Source organism: Candoia aspera, chromosome 1 (assembly GCF_035149785.1).
Source record: "Candoia aspera isolate rCanAsp1 chromosome 1, rCanAsp1.hap2, whole genome shotgun sequence".
Classification (NCBI taxonomy): Eukaryota; Metazoa; Chordata; class Lepidosauria; order Squamata; family Boidae; genus Candoia; species Candoia aspera.
Window position 1 is genome coordinate 241756705 of NC_086153.1, and position 11638 is coordinate 241768342.

Consider the following 11638-nt stretch of genomic DNA (forward strand, 5'->3'; position numbering starts at 1 on the left):
TGAAAAGCCTCTACACATAGAAGGTGACAAGCGTGGGACAAGTTTGTCAGCTTCAACTGTGGTTCATATTTCTGCTTGGAGGGAAGAAAGACTGACTGGTGTATCTGTCCTTCATTAGATCAGTAGGGAATATCTACATGACTACTGTAGCAATCAAGGTGTTAAGAGTTGGAATTATCTGGTTACCATTAAAATGAGAGAAGCTAAATCTTTTGAGTGGGTTGAGCTGCTTTCGGGGTAATACCCTTGGAGTGTTATATGAAATTTGATTCTTCCCATGTTAATAGAGTATTGGTTTGGGGGTGGAAATGGCATGATGTGTTCTTGGAGCCTAAAGTTCTCAAAACTGAAATATGAAATGCATATTTCAACTGAACCTCATCCAGTAAAAGCCATTGTCAGCCTATGTTCTTTATTTGTTGGCTCCCTCTGTAGAGATTCTTGAATAGGGGTGTGTAGAAATGGAAAATGATCATTTTAAAAATTCAGGACAAAATAACCCACTCAAAATGTTCTGAGTTGGCTGTAGCTAGACAGAACAAAATTTTAAATGTTTTGAACATTCTGGCCATAGGAAACAATGGAAGCTTGGAACCAGTCTGTTTGATCCCTGATTTTCACTTCAGGGATCACACAAATCTATGCTGATTGCAGATGTGGGTTTCAGGAAAACTTTGAATCAGAATTTTTTCTATGCAAATGAACATAATTCCAATGAGCATATTTAGCTCAATATCCATAGTCTGCACGAGTATTTGAGTTACGTGTTTTTGATGTAAGGGAGGGAGATCTATGAAATTCCTGCTTTTCAGTTTTTTAGAACAGTCACCTGAAAAGCAAACATAATACAACTTTGAACCTGCCAAACTTGCCTGAAGTGGAAAATCAGGGTCCCTCCAGTGGGTGGAGATGAGCGGTGACAAATTTGATTGACAGATAGATAGATAGATAGACAGACAGATAGAATAGCCCACATCTTTACTTACTACTGACTAGCACTTAACATCCAATCTACAGACATGTAGACCAAGGCCATGATTTTAAAAATACACATATATTGAAAAGAATTTTTAAAAAATCCTATAGCAATTAAGGGAAGCAACAATTTTACTAGTTTTTTTTAACACACTCTGGCTAATAAGCACAAGTGCATTTTAGCCCATAAAAGAATAAGTATTGTATCTTGCTTTTTGCTGGACTTCTGTTTCTGTTTGTACTAGGAATGTTGCAAAACAAAAGGCTTAAATTGTGGTGTGTCTTACATTAACAGTAGTGACTTCCCCCACTGCCCCAGTCCTGTATTTGCCAGATGGCAATGGTCAATAAACCAACAAAACCTACCCAATCTTTTACATTCACTCTACGTAGAATTTGAAAACTGCAACTGTATTAGCAATGCTTATGTATTAGACATAATGTGTACAGACATATTTGCATCTTCCTTCCAGTTCCTTGCTCATAGAAGAAAGTACAACCCACATACATTCAATTGAACCCATGAACTTTTATCAGCAAATAATATTTACAGGACAATGGTAACCAATCAGACAGAGATACAGGTAGTGTATAAGCAAATTGCTTCTTTAGTTGGCTTGAACTGGCTGCCCAAATTGCATTTGTTCATTCTCCTGTATGTGTGTGTGCCATGGGCCTCCAAACTAGTACAACCTGTCAAATCCTGGCAACATCATTACTCATGCATGGATATTTGAAAGATGGTCCATAGAGGCTGGTGGCTGGGTCCATCCTTAGTTCAGATGATGCTACAGATTGATAGGCTCCCAATGTGCATCACTCCAGTGGCATGAGCTAATGACTGGGATGGAGGCAGTAGCTCATGCCACTGGAATGATGCAGACTGTGAAATTTAAGTCAATTGGCAACCGAGGAACAGTGCTGTCATCATCAACCTGAAGTTGGCAGTGGGTGGGTGACTACTGACCTGGAGGCTGAGGTAAGGGACTAACTTTCAGTTCAGGATAAGCTTATGGGGAGATTGGTCTTGTAAGAGTTGTTTCAACAAACTGATGTCCAGGTGTGAGCTAGTCTCGTGCCTTAGTAATGGTTTTGCTACAGTAAAACATCGTGTGATTTATTGACTGAATAGGATAGGTAGAAACCAGATTAATCCATCTCAAACATGTAAAAAGTACATGCTGCAAAAGAACCACCTGTTAGGCCTTTTAATACAGTTAGTTCCCCTGCTCAGCAAAGTCCTGGAGCAGTGTTTCTCAACCTTGGCAACTTTAAGATGTGTGGACTTCAACCCCCAGAATTTGGGGGGTTGAAGTCCACTCATCTTAAAGTTGCCAAGGTTGCCAAGCCCCTGAAGAACAAGCCAGACAGTCTTGTTATCTTAAAATTGCCAAGGTTTAGCAGTTTAAATGTCTCCTCTCCTGGGGAGACATTTAAAGCAGGAAAGAGGAATCGAGAGCAGTGGGCCAAGTCCCTCCTTCCTCTAAAATGGACTACTCGCAAGGTCTACTGACAGAAACATGATTCCTCTCCTATTTCTTTCTTGCTTTTGGAAAGTCTGCTGCACTTTACAGATTCATGTTTCATATTCAGGTGCTATCCCTACAGCAGATCCTCTATGACATAGCACCACTTCTTCCTCTGGCAAGACTGTAAACACACTACCTTAAGAGGGGGCTCTTATTCCTATGCTTGCCAGGGAGAACCCTGCACTAAATGTCTGGCTTCTGCTAGGGATGGAACGTCGGTTGGAGATCTGAACCTCTTCCTCTTGGCTGTTTCCTAGACTCTTTGGCCTAGGACACCTCAGCCACCAGGTCCACCAGGGTAATTGTCATTGTTGACTACTCTCTGCTTCACTGTCTGGCTTGTTCTTCAGGGGCTTCAAGCATCACAGAACTGCAGTGTCAAGTCAATCTGCCAAGGCTCTGGGGTTCACCAAAGACTTTTTCTAGTAAACAAATTGTGGGTGCTGCTTGTCTGGGCACAGCCTGGCCTGTGCTCAAGAGGTTTGTTGCAAAGAAGCATAGGTCAAGCACAAAGATCTCAGCATGTGCTTGGAGAAAGGTATCCCATCAGGTAAGAGGCACAAAATGGACAAGATGTCACACATGTTTTGTTCCTTGCTGTTCAGAGAGAACCCAATGTTGCTCCCTGTATCAGTGATTCAAGGAGGGTAACATCTGCCCACTCAAGTCAATGTGTAAGAAAGTCTTGTAGTTGCAAGTAAGAAGCAGGAGGAAGCTCTGGGAAGCCTATGTCCTCTTCCATGTAGAATTGTTGGTCGTCCAAAGCTGTCATCAATACAATGTCATGATTTTGTACTAATCTCACCTTCCGTACTAATGATTTTGTACTCTCTCCCTTTGTCTGCCAAGGTCTGTATTAGTAACTGTGATGGAACTTGCTGCTAGTAGGCAACACTTCCTACGGCTGTCAATGGGGTCAGTTCAAATGTTCTAACACTGAAAAACATGGTTTGTTATCCCTGCTGAAATGTCTCCTGCAGTGGCATTGAGCAGCATAGCATACTTCTCCAAGATCAAGCCGCCACTGCTGCTGTGGGAAGGCAATCCCTACCTTCCAGCATTGGCTTCTACCTCTGCTTCACCCTTAATGCCCATCTAGTGACACTTCCTGCTACAAAAGGATCAGGCATGTTACTAATGTCCAGCCTCCTTAGAACTGCCTCCCATCATCTCCCTTGCCCTCTGTTCCTCTAGATGCTCTCTCAGTCAGGGTGGCTTTGGACAATGGGGTTTTTATGGGAGTGGGGGAGACGGAGGGTATAGCTAGCCACCCCTAAATTGGGGGAGGGGGTAGATGTAAAGATAAGCTTTAGTTTAATACAGCAGCTTAATTTAATTGGAAGGAAGCAACTGTTACACGTACAGTAACATAAAACTAAAAATGTCCTAGAGTCAAATTTAACTCTGGGTGACTACATCCATGTTGTTTTCTTGGCAGTGTTGTGCTTTGTCACTGCTGCCTTCTGGCATTTTTCTCTGATTCCTGGTTAACAATTGGGCTTTTCTAGGTTGTCTCCTAGTCAAGTAATCTGTCTTATCTTCCAAGATCAGCCGGGGTTGGCTAGGTACTGCCACCTACTGAGACAATTGAAGTTAATTGCTCCCAAAAGACAAGCAGACTTAATTGATTCATTTATTGGAGTTTTAAGGCTGCCCAACTTGACTGCCAGCTGGGTGACCTTGGGCCAGTCACTTTCTCTCAGCCTTTAGAAGGAGGCAATGGCCTACCACTTATGAAAAACCTTGCGAAGAAAACTGCAGGGACTTGTCCAGGCAGTCTCCGAGAATCAGACATGCCTGAACGGGAAAAAAAAATTGACGGAAGTAATGGAAATGCCTTAATTAAGAGGGATTATTGGGGGGGAAGGAGTGACATAGGGAAGAGAGAAATGCATATAGTCTTAAAGATGGAGGGAGGAGGGATCTCCTCCTGTATAATCTACCAGGTCCTATACCTCTTTAAAACTAAAAGAAAATGATGGGGAGAGAAGAAGCACTTGAGGCAGTCAAAAAGCTTAGGGCAATTACTTCCAATAGCAGTTTTAGTAGCCCTGTCATCTCCAGTGATTCTTCAGTCTTGGAGCATGTGCTTAAATCAGTGCTGCTTCTCTCCTGCCACTTCCTCACTACCCGGTCCATTCTCAGCCAATAACACCAGGGAAAGAACTGGTCCCTGCTGGAAAGAAATTATGACTTACATTATATATTATATAATAATATAAAAACAATAGGCTAGTTGTGCCATTTGGATCGGCCAGCAGCTTGAAATACTTGGAGTGCTCCAAGGGTGGAATGTTTTGAACATCCTTATTTTGCAACATTTATATCATGCTTAATTATTCCCCAATATTTAACTATTATTCATTCAATTAACCTGGAAGATTGTCTGCATTTTGTCTGATTCTTACAGCTAATTTTGCTTTTCTTCTTAACATTCAAGTTAATTATCAATTAAGTTAGCATGGCACAACATAAACATTCTTCTCTATGAAAATTTGGTTCTTTTGCTTGTACAGGCAATATTAGCTTCATCTGTTGTTGGCTCCTCAGCAATTTACACTCCCCATGCCCTTTTGCTCTCACCAATTCTTTTTAAATTTTTTAAGAATTTAGCAAAACCTATGCCACTATTTAGGATGCATCTAGACAGGGAAAAACAGACTGGCCATGATTAGGGCTACCAGATTTAGGCTGCAAAAATTTAGATCACCATTAAATGGTAGAAAATATTTGCTGCCATCTGTCATCCTGAGTTTGGGCAGCCCAATTTTGGTAGCCCCAGCCAAGGCAAACTTAACCATATGGGAATTCCCCCTCCCCAGCCCCATTCAGCTTCTATGTGTGTTGTACTCAGCCGAAGGTAGATGCAAGGGGCATGGGTCCTATTACATACTAAATATTTTCTCCCAAGATGCTTTTAAACTTCACTTTAGATATGAGAAAATATATCCAGCAACTGATACTTTGCCAGGTTTCAACAGCCTTTAACTGGTAGCTCTTCTTGCTTCCTAGTCTACTGTATAATAAAGATTAGGCAAGGGGAAAGAGGTCGCCTAGGCCAATCTTTCCCAATTTCCTGCTTATATACAGGAGTCTGACTATAACAGCTAGAGTTCCAGTAAACCTCCAGTAGATGCCAGGCTGGGCCAGATTAACCACAGCTAGTTTTAAGGTAGCTTTGTTACACCTGGCCAAAGAGAAATGGAAGCAAGTTCTATAAGAGAGCCAATCTGGTGCAGTGGTTAAGGCACCAGGAGACTGTGAGGTCTAGTCCCACCTTAGGCATGAAGCCAGCTCGGTGACCTTGGGCCAGTCACTCTCTCTCAGCTCTAGGAAGGAGACAAGGGCAAACCACTTCTGAAAAACCTTGCCAAGAAAACTGTAGGGACTAGTCCTGGCAGTTGCTAGCAATCGACACTGACCCAAGGGCATAAAATAATAAATAATATTCACAGAGCAGCCTATTAAGCATCATCATTTCGTCAGTTATACGGTGCAGTTTAGTTGAATCTGTCCCCACATCTGAAGATGAAAGCTGGTATTGAGCCAGGAACTGCAAAGGGAGTGGATAAAATTAAACCCCACCTATACTGTAGAGCCTTGATGTCTGGACTAGGGGATTGTCTGAGAATGGCATGTATTGAATGCTGGTGCTAGTTCAGCCTTTTGTGTATTTCTTCAACAAATAGATATGGAATTAAAAATGGCAAAACTTGATAAATTTCTGAGCATGATTTCCCTCCTTCACTTCAAACAAAGTGGGAGGGTCAGTTCACAAATTCAAATACCAGTCCTTAAATATATCGTTACCAAGTGGCACGGATAGAAGTTGTGAGCCAAGCACAAAAGGCCTTCATTAAAGAAAAATGTTTCAGGAGAAAGGAAGGCAATCCAGCCTCTCCAAAAGGGAATATAGAATGCAGCCCAAAGATCAAATGACTGGAGCATTTCCATTCCAGGGAAGGGCAACAACATTTGAGCATTTTAGTTGGGGGAAAAGATAACTAAGATGGGGAAACGGGGTTAAGATCTATAAAATTATGATTTGTAGCTTTCTCTATCGTAATACTATAGCTCAAGAGCAGCTTTGTAAAATGATCAGAAGTAAATTTGGAGCAGATGAAAAGAAGCATCGTTTTACATAAAGAACAAAATAATTTATTGGCTAACAGCTTAGATGGATTTTATTTTTTAGAAGACTCAAGAGACCAATTTTATGGAAGGATAATGTTTATCAAATATTGAGTTTCAGTAAGTCAATAGAAACTCCGTGTTTATTTTTATTTATTTTATTTATCAAATTTTGCCACCACCCATCTCCCCCCAAAAGAGGGACTCTGGGCAGTTTACAGTAAAGCAGCATGCCTTTGAATATTGGTTGCTGGGCCTAAACAATGGAGAAAATCTGCTGCCTTCATGCTCTTTTTGTAGACTTTTGGGAACAATGTCCACCTGCAGCTTTTTTTGCATGGAGACTGAAGAGGTAACTCAGTTTGAAAGGACGTTCCACGTGAGCAACTGCAACCTGAAGCTATCCTGTGTTATTGACAAGCACTGAAACTTTCCCTCTGACACCTTTTCTTTCTTTCTTTCTTTGCTTCCCCCTCTCTGTCCTCTCACTCTTGGCCACAACCAATGTTTTTCATTCAAATTTGAACTCTGAACAACTCAAGTGTTTACAAGGACACAGCTGTTCCTCTGAGAGACAATCTAAATAGGATTTTATCCACACCCTTCAGCTCATTAGCTGCCTCTAACTAGCACCACACCCAGCCTCTCCTTTCATTAATCAGATACGTAGTTTGTTGCTTACAACTCCTGTGAGCTGCTTGCCCCTTTGAGTACAGTAACCAAAACAATATTGCAGAGTGCGTCATGATCAGCTTAAGCTAGCAGGAGGTTGATCCAAAATAGATGGGCATTGGGAAGATCTTACTATGCTGTAGTTAATGAGAAAAAGTCCTGGCTCCACCCACAGTGACTCTTAAAAATCCACACATTTGCAGGTGTTCCAAAGGAAAGGAGGTGGTTTACTGTTTTGGACCTTTTTTTGCAGAATCATTGGCTGAAACTGTGCCAGGTTAATGCAGTGCCTTATAGCCAAAATTAAACATCTTTGTGCCATCTGTGTGCTAGATGTTACATAAGAGGGAGAAGCAAGGGCTTTCTGTAGCTTAGAATAGAGTCCAGAAGTACCAGCCATGATGTTAAAAATGGTACCTTCATATTCAGGGGTAGCTGAGCACTGCCTATTAAAAGCTCTGAATACCCGAAAGCATCTGGTTTCCTGCTCCTGAAACTTGGATATTGATCTAGCAAAACAGTTCTTATTTTCTTTCTTAGATTGATAAAACTGTGGAAGTAGAAGAAGGAATAGGACTGCAAGAGTTAGGTAAGACTACTTGGGAGGTAGGCAAAGCAGTTGTTAACTCCACTGGTCTTTGCTGAAGGAGTTGACCATATGCAAAACTATTAAAGAACAGGTAGAAGTAGGTTGAGGAAAACAGCAGTATGTGCTCTTCAGAGATGCTGGACTTCAACTTCTGGCCATGTTTGTTGAGAATGCTGGGAGAGTTGAAGTCCAACACATCTGGTGAGAGTACCAGATGGGCAGAGATTAGAGTAGAAAGTTGTGGCTGAAGGGCAACATGGTAATGTTGCTAGATCTTATTGCAGAAAAACCTGTTTCTTAGCCTACCTTCTCCCTGACCTCCACTCATTTCAGAGAAATGAAGATAAAGGAAGAAGATCACTCTGTAGATGGCACACCTCATCTTGAATGGTGCCTTTTGGTTTTGCTTTCCCTTCAGTGTGCGTGACTCTTTTAAAGCAAAAGCAAATCCTTCAATAATTTAAAGTCAGCCATTGGATTTCAAAGTTGGCCTTCTGCCTCCTTGTCTGCTATACAGTATGACCAGGATGAGCCAAGACATCAGCAGTGCCAGCTGGCTCTGGAAAAGCTGTCTGGCATTCTCCATTCCTGCCTCCCTCGGCAGTAGTTAGCTAGTCTTGGGCATAGAGCCCACTGGCTCCTCACTTTGAAAAGCACATGAATGAGCATTCTGTAGTTTGAATGATACAGTAGAGATTTTGCATCAGGTACCAAATACCATCTGTGCACAGCAGCATCTCATGCAAGGTTTGACTTGAGTAGTGGCTAGACAGTCATTTGTCTGGGATTCTTCAGTTTGCATTCTTGCACTGAACAGGGGCTTGGAATCAATGGCAGAAATAGCACCTTCCAGTTCTATGATTCTATATTTCCAAGACAGTTTGCTGCCTGAAGATGGCTTCCCACTCCCAACAAGAGCTGATTGTTGAACTTTACTATGATATGGATCATAGGAAGCATCCTCCATCACACCTGAAGGCATCATGCTAACTTATTCCTGTTCCTCCTCCACCCCACTGACATATGCAGGTTCTGCTGCATAAACTGAGTGTTTCCTTCTGCCTAATGGAAGGGCCAGCACTGGTGGAATGTAGTGGGTTAATATCTGATTGTGCCCTGGGAAATCATTTGTTTAAATTTCTTAATCTCCATAAACTCACTAGGTGGCCTTAGGCAAGGTACTCACTCTCAACATCAGTCCCTATCTGCCCCGGATGATAGTCAGATTGGCCTACTTAGAAGCTTCTGTACTGAGCAGTTCCTGCACATGTAGTACTCTGAACATTCAAGAGCATTCTATAATATAACCTATAACATGTGCAACTGCCAACAAAGGGGAAGAAATTAGCTTGGTCGGTACATCCATCACCTTCATCCTTCTTCCATGAATATCTGCTTGTCAGCCCTCCATCATGGACCATCTCATGGAATCAAACAATGCTGAGGCTGTTTTTAGACTGGGAATAAAACTGTGTGTGAATTTGGAGAGGATTCAGAAGGCAGAAGCTAATGAAAATCCTGTCATTTGTCAATACAACACAACACAACATGGGGAAGAGACTGCATAGATAATGGATTACAGAATCCCAAAGGCTCATGCAATTCTTAATGTTTGTACGAAGACAATTATTTTCAGCACCTTGTTTTTCTGTCCTTAGTATCTTTCAAAAATTGGTTTCTTGGCATCCAGATTTCACTCCCCAGGGAGCTGCACAGCTTGCACTTACAATAGCCAGCAAAATCATTAGCATCTACAGTATTAGGTGGGAGTTGAACATATTTATCCAGTTCTTGTAATCAGGTATGATTGTGTCTGTACTCTCATGGGGAGGGAAAGGGGACTGGCAACTGCTTAACATCCCTGCTGAATAAAATATTCATAGTCATCCCCCCCCAAAAGCATTCTATCAAAATTAAATACTGTAATGTATATAATATATATTTGGCCTTGCACAGAACCACAGAAAATTCAAGAAGAGAAATAGGCTCTAACAAGTCTTCCAAAGTGCAGCCAGTCTTATTTCTAAAAGGGCAAGAGGAGGGAATTGACATCAAGCCTTACAGAGACTCCCAAATACGGACTTTGGGGGGAGTAACTGGCTAAAGCAGAATGAAAGATGGAATAAAGAAAATCCATTGGTTAGGAGTCCTAGCAACCAGATGCTGCTATAACCTAGCCAGCATCCCAGTTTCCTCACTCATTAGCATCCCTTTCCCAAAGAAATAGGATACATGAGCCAGAAGATATTCATCATTTTTATGAACTAGTTGTTGTTACTGACCCTGACACTTGGTGCTCCCCAAAGGTTGCATATTCTGGTGTCATCTCTTCCCAGATTTAGAGAACAAAATGTAGAAAGGCATATAGCATTCCCTTCCAAAGCATGCCAAGTTTGGGATTTGATCCCAAAAGAGGTAGACTCTAACCTTTTGAGAGGTATCCACCCCTCTTTCTGGGTAAGACCCTACTTGAGGTCATTTAGCCTTCCTCTTCTCCACACAAACATCTCAGCCTCAGTCACCCCTCTGTTTAAACAGCTCCTTGTGGGAAGTGAGAACTTTCTCAACTTCTACCTGGTATCTGGCCTCTCTTGGTGGCTGATGGGACCAATGGCTGGACCTAGGAATCAGCTTCTGGATGCCGAAGTGGGTGCATGTTTCTGAAGAATGAAACAATTATTTGACAACAGTGCCTGGAATGAAGCAACATCATTTCTGGAATGACGCACAAAGTTGTTTCTCACATTTGGCACAGGAAGGGCTGCAGCTGCTGGCCTTCCTGTCAAGTCGTGTAGCTGTGGAATGGATTCTTTCCCCTCTGGCAGATCCTTGCAAGAAAGTGAACTGGAGAGAACATGAAGGGATTTATGTTGTCTTGCTTCATCTACAAGGGCTGGATGACTCTCTGTCTGCTCATGCTTAAGGCCAACAAAGGGCACTGAGTTGATTAGATTATCTCTTAGCACTTGGTCATGTAATCCTGTGCATTAAACTTCAATGATGCACAGCACTGAGTTCCTCTGGATGGCAACTTGAGCATCTAAAGTCTGCCTCTAGTTCTAAAACAAGCCTATGTGGAAAAAAGATAGATTTGTCACTCTTGCACAAAGACATGATCTCATGAGGCAGTAAAGCAAATGGTCTGGGATTACTCTGCATTTGCACGCTGGACTAGAGTTCCATTTTCATGTCTATAGCAGGTCTCATTACAACAACTTTCCAATGGGACATTGAGATGTGGCTTATTCGTGGTAAGCCACAGATGGCAGGTGGTTGAGCTGTTGGATTCTCAGCCAGTTTTTGGTTCCTGACCTCATTCTTTCCTCCACTGTCTCCACTGTTAATATTGTTATGCTTTTATGAGCTATCCAGAGGATTTATAATGGATTTATAATATTTTTTTTTTAAAAATGAGGGCAGCATATAGCAAGCTACTTCAGGCTAATGATTTGGGAACACAACAGCAGGAACCCCTATAGTTTGTTTCATTTTGAGGAGTGTTAACTGTCTTTAAATGCCTCCTTGCCTATTCACAATACTTTGGGAAATTCTGATATGCTGTGGGCTTTGTGGTCATGATTTTTGTGCAGGGCAGCATTAAAACCACAAGTTTCAAGGCAGAGATAGATGACTTTGGACTCATTTATTTCAAGGAGACTTCGGTGTGCCTAACTGTGTGCACTAAGGCATGGCTTATAAGTTCAGTGAGCAAGGAAAAGTAAAACCATTTTAATCACATTTT